Source organism: Phyllostomus discolor, chromosome 13, assembly GCF_004126475.2.
Source record: "Phyllostomus discolor isolate MPI-MPIP mPhyDis1 chromosome 13, mPhyDis1.pri.v3, whole genome shotgun sequence".
Lineage (NCBI taxonomy): Eukaryota > Metazoa > Chordata > Mammalia > Chiroptera > Phyllostomidae > Phyllostomus > Phyllostomus discolor.
Window position 1 is genome coordinate 73,990,637 of NC_040915.2, and position 5,935 is coordinate 73,996,571.

Below are 5,935 nucleotides of genomic sequence, written 5' to 3' on the forward strand. Positions count from 1 at the left end.
TATGCGTAACTCTCCATTCCAATGCATTGTTTGCTAAGCCCCAGTGTCCACTCACATTTCTGCACAGGCTGAGAAACACATGAAATCAAAATCATGTGTTATTTAAAAATTACATAGTAAATCATGAATTTACAAAACTGTGATTAGACAGAAGAACATGATCTACTTTCTTTAATAAATTATTGAATGAGGACTTCTGGCCAAGATGGCATAGATATGTTTTGCTTCCTCACACAACCAAAAGAAAGAAGACAATCAATTTAAAAACAAAAACAACAACCAGAACTGCCAGAAAATTGAACTCTATGGAAGCCCAACAACTAAGGAGTTAAATAACAAACATTCATCCAGGCTGGTAGGAGGGGGGAGATGGGCAGCCAGGGCAGAGAGGATGTGTGGCAAGGTGTGGCTAGTGGACCGGGTGATCCCACATTCACTTGCAGAAAAACTTGGAGGAACAACTAGGGAGCAAGACAGACTGCACAGCCCAGGATTCCAGTACCAGAGAAATAAAAGCCTCAAAACCTCTGACTGTAAAAACCTGAGAGTATTGCAGCAGTGGGAGAAACTCTCAGTCTCACAAGAGAGTCCTTGAGAGGCCTTTGGTGTCTGTTTAGGGACTACTTTGTGTGGTATTGGGAATTGTAGCCCCTGTGCAAGCCAGGCCTTGAATAAGGGCCTGTAAGTCTTGACCAGAATGCTGGGAATGCTGGGAGGCAGGCATGACCTGATGCTAGCACTGAGGGTTCCTGGGGAAATCTGGCCTGAAGAATGCATTGTATCCACTGGAGCTTACTCTGCTGCAGCCCTGAAATGAATAACCAGGTGTTTGACTTCAAGGCAGAAAAGAAGACTCCTGAGCCCTGTCTTAATGACCATCTGGTGTCAGTTTGTCTAACAGACCCTAACCTAAAGCTGACCTCCATGTTCCTTCTTTTGTCTATAAACAATATCTGTTTTGCATTAGCTGTGGCCCTCTAACACTGAATAATGAGCTATGCATGTGTGCTGTATACCCCTACATGTATTGTTCTCAATGAAAGCCTCAGGAGAAGGGAATTTGGGGCTCTTCTCTTCTGAGAGATTAGCCAGCCTTTTCTCCCCAAGTAGATCTTGCATTGGTAGCCTAACTTCATCCATGACTCTGGGGGACACTGTGGGACAGGGCCCCCTACACACATCCTAAATTGTACACAAGCCCACATACCCATGACTCAGCATCAGGGAAGCATTTAGAAGGGCACAATTTGCTTGTGGGAAGTGGGGGAAGTGACTGAAACTGGGACAAGAGCCAAACAAGTGACACTGTTCCCTCTCTGACCCTTCACCTACATACTGTGCCACAATGCAGTGATGTGGGTTGTCCCATCCTTGCAAATGCATAAGGGTCCAACCTTTACAACATGACAGGTATGCTGAGACAAAGAAATATGGCCCAAATTAAAGAACAAATCAAAACTCCAGAAAAAGAACCAAGTGATGAAGAGATAGCCAATCTATTAGATGCAGAGTTCAAAACACTGGTAAACTGGATGTTCACAGAAATGATTGTGTATAATCACAAAATAAAGGAAGAAATGAAGGCTATAGAAAGTGAAATAAAGGAAAATATACAGGGAACCAACAATGAAGGGAAGGAAACTGGGACTCAAATCAACAATTTGAAGCAAAAGAAAGAAATAAACATTCAACCAGAACAGAATGAAGAAACAAGAATTCAACAAAATAAGGAGAGGCTTAGGAACCTCTGGGACAACTTTAAACATTCCAACATCTGAATCATTGGAGTGACAGAAGGAGAAGAGGAAGACCATGAAATTGAAAACTTATTTGAAAAAATAATGAAAAAAAACTTCCTCCAAATGGCAAAGGAAATAGACATACAAGTCCAGGAAGCTAAGAGAATCCCAAGCAAGTTGGACCCAAGGAGGAACACACCAAGGCACATCATAATTAAATTGCCAAAGACTAAAGATAAGGAGAGAATCTTAAAAGCAGCAAAAGAAAAGAAGAGAGTTACCTACAAAGGAGTTCCCATAAGACTATCAGCTGATTTCTCAAAAGAAACCTTTCAGCTAAGAAGGGGCTAGAAATAAGTATTGAAAGTCATGAAAAGCAAGAACCTACATCCAAGATTGCTCTATCCAGCAAAGCTATCATTTAGAATGGAAGGGTACATAAAGTGCTTCCCAGACCAGGTAAAATTAAAGGAGTTCATTGTCCCAAAGTCCTTATTATATGAAATGTTAAAGGGACTTTGTAAGAAAAAGAAGAAGACCAAAACTAGGAACAGTAAAATGACAACAAACTCACAACTATCAACAAGTGAACCTAAAACAAAAACAAACTAAGCAAACAACTAGAATAGGAATAGAATCATAGAAATGGAGATCACACGGACTGTTATCAGTGGTGGGGGAGGAGGAGAATGGGGGAAAAGGTACAGGGAATAAGAAGCATAAAGGGTAGGTAGAAAATACAGGGGGAGGTTAAGAACAGTGTAGGAAATGTAGAAGCCAAAGAACTTATAGGTACAACCCATGGACATGAACTACGGGAACAGGGGGGATGCTGGAGAGAATAGGGGCCCCAGGTGGAGGAGGATAAAGGGGAGAAAAAAAATGAAACAACTGTAATGGCATAATCAATAAAATATACTTAAAATAATTTAATGACAATTGTCTTTATCTTTGTGGTTTTGGAGGAGTTTAGGGGGAAAGGTGACAGACATGTTGGAAAGGATAGACAATCAAAGAAATGTATATTGAAGTTCAGAATTACTAGCTTTTCTCCTTCTATTAGACTGGTTCTTGCTGAGGAGGCAGTGAAGAAAAAGACACAGGACAAAAGTGTATTAAAATATGACCCACAAGTTCTAGAGAGCCTACTAAAGCGTTGGTGAGGTCTTCTGGGGCAAAGATGCAAGAAATCCTCCCAAACTGATACCTCTCCCTACCGTCTGAGAAATTCACCCAACACACACTGACAGTGAATGGAACTGAGCTGATTCCTTTCACCTCAGCACCTCACCTACATCTTCACTGTAACGGTGGTGTTCACTCAGGGCCCCAATATCTAATCTACATCAGGACTCACTGGAGCAGCCCTGCCTACAGGGTTTTGAAAAGTCAAGAGCTTCCACTTGACTTTTGCTCTATCCCTTTGGCTTTGTACTCTGAGTAGAAACCTTAAAGTTGAACCCACAACAGAACCAGAGCACCTGTGCAGGTGGGCAGTAAATGGGTGGGGGGGAAAAGTTGTGCAAGGGGTAAATGCCATCAGTAAAGCAGGGACTGAAGAGAGGGTGGGAGGAAGAGTTCCAGGTGCCAGAATCAGCCAATAAATAGTGTGTGTCTTTCCCACCTCAGGCTAGATGACCCCTCTGGGGAACTTCTACCCACCACTCCTTGCTGCCTGGATTTAAATCAGTTACAACTGACACCTACGTGCTGAATATATTCCATATTTCCATTAATTCTATAGGTTCTCAGCTTTGGGTAGGTATTTTCTGACTAGTGGTGGAACTGTTCTTTGAGGCTTCGTAGACAAGTACTATTCTGAGATTTATATAAAAAACATGTAAGGATTCAAATTCCAGAATAAACGAAATCAAGAGGTTTGATAAGACTTTCATGAATAAAAATGCAAATTTGATAACAGAAAAATAGGAAACGTGTTTTGTAAATTTAAACACAAGGTTAGGGCAAATGTACGTTATGTAAATACATAACTATGATAAGATGAAAATAATAAACAAACAATGAATAAATAACATCAGGGCAATTGCATCTCTTAGGGACTGATTTCCCAGGAACTGAACTTTGTAACATTTTCTTGCTTAATACTCTGACAAAAGATTTGCTGAATTGAATTCAGTAAATTCTGTGGCTGAAGCAGGAAGAAGAGCCATTTCCCACGCCCTCAGTCCCAAGAGCCAGGGCACATTTCCCAGTGAGAATTGTGTCAAGGAGACCTCAGGTCTCCATCCTCAGTTCTTAGCCTTTCTTAGGACATTATCACTGAAGAGGAGCATCTCATGATTGCCACTCGGACAACTTCCCAGGCACAGTCAGTGTTTCTTCTCCTTCAGGGAGAGGCCTATGCCCTCCAAGTGCCACCCAGCATGAGCCCTTCATGCTTCTCCCATGCTGGCCTGGCACAGGTACCTGGTGCCCCACTAACCATGCAGGCCAGTACACAGGCGCCCCAGGCAGCCATGGACCAGCAGAGGTGTGCTCTGTGAGCCCAGGTGGAAGACCTGCTGCTGCATCCTGTGTGGGGCAGGGACGGCCTGGGCCTGTGGGACTGGCTGAGGTCTGTGGGTGCCCTAGGAATCTGACGTCTTTTCCGCCCCTCAGACAGAAGGATACGGAGCTTCTCCTCCCTGGGCTCAGAAGCACCCAGTTCTCCCTGCTGAGCAGGACGTGGTTGTGAAGTGGGTCTTAGTGTTACAGGACAGGGGCCTGGCCCTCAGTGCATCTCCTGGGACCAGCTGCCAGACGCCCATTTCCTCAGAGTTGAGGAGACCCTGTCTATAAAGAAAGAAGTGGGGAGGGGGGAGAGGAAAGAAAAAGGAGTGGGACCCCATTGCTCCCAGGAGGGAGAGCACCTGCGCCCTGTCTGTCTTGAGGCTTTTATCTGTGCCTTGCAGGTGGGAATCTCATGGAGGTCTCAATGAAATGTGCATCAGTTCTCCGGGTGTGCCCTTTTAGGATCATGGTCTTGTCTGACTCGTCAGTGACAGGGCAGGGGGTCTTCAGTCATTGCAGCTGGTCCTGGCATTGCCCACCTGGTTTTGCTGCTTTTTTGGGCCTGGAGCTGAAACACAACTGAGGCCTCGATGTTGTCTCCAGGGAAGTACCTCTGTATCTGGCTGTAAATTGCTCAGCCATTGTGTTCAGCTCTCTGCCTCAGTTTCCCTATTTCACTCACCAAGGAATTCTATCTTCTCACTATCCTGTCTCAACAGCCTAGAGGTCCATCAGGGCCACACTGGTCACCACCAGGGTTGTGAGGGGAGCCACAGGGCCACCGTGTGAAGAAGGCATCCACAAGCCGAGAGGAGCTGGGTATCTGGTCAACAACCTGGACTCTCAGTTCTCTGATGACCTTCTTTCTAAGCATGGCCATTAAATTGGGAACACAGTAATTTTCATTTCTAAGCATTTTACACTTTCACTTCCTTTTTGTTTTCATTTGCAAGTTCTCCATGTGGCCTGAGAAGTTGTCATCAATGTACACTATTAATTTTGGCATTTTAATTTCCCCACTAACCTTGAGACATGTCACTCCAAATGGGTACGTGTCAGATGAGAAGTGTCTCTGTCCCTAAGTTAGAAGTGTGTGTAGTGTGCAAATACACACATACACATACTCACATACAATTTTTATTACAGAAGTATTGCTCTTCCCTATATTAGAAACAAAATTTGCCCTTGAATCAGGGCAACTTTTTGCCCTCCTTTCTTTACATGGGGAGCTGGGCTCCCTTAGCCCTGTGGTTGTGAGCCTTTTGTTAGGTACTTACTAGGCCAATATGGTAAACAAGCTCTTTAGAGCCAAGGACTGAGCCTTGTTGACAGTTTCATTCACAGCAGAGGCCAAGATTTTTAGTGACTGAGTTTCCTCAGACGTTCCTCTTCCTTTTAGATCCATTCGTGCAGGTCCACATGGTTACATTTCACTGGGGCTGCCAACTCAGGACTTATAAAATACACAGTTGAGAAGTTTCATATTTTAGAATTCCATTAAATTTAAAATATGCTTCCATCCTAGAATTAAATTCCCTTGTCTTCTCTTTCTTGGTACATTCTACTACTTTTGTTTTGTTTACTGATTTTACCTACACTTTACTTTAGATATGTGGGAGATAAATTTCTTGATTTAGGTTTATTTTTCAACCTCATGAAGCAATTGTCCCTGGCTAGTAAACGCA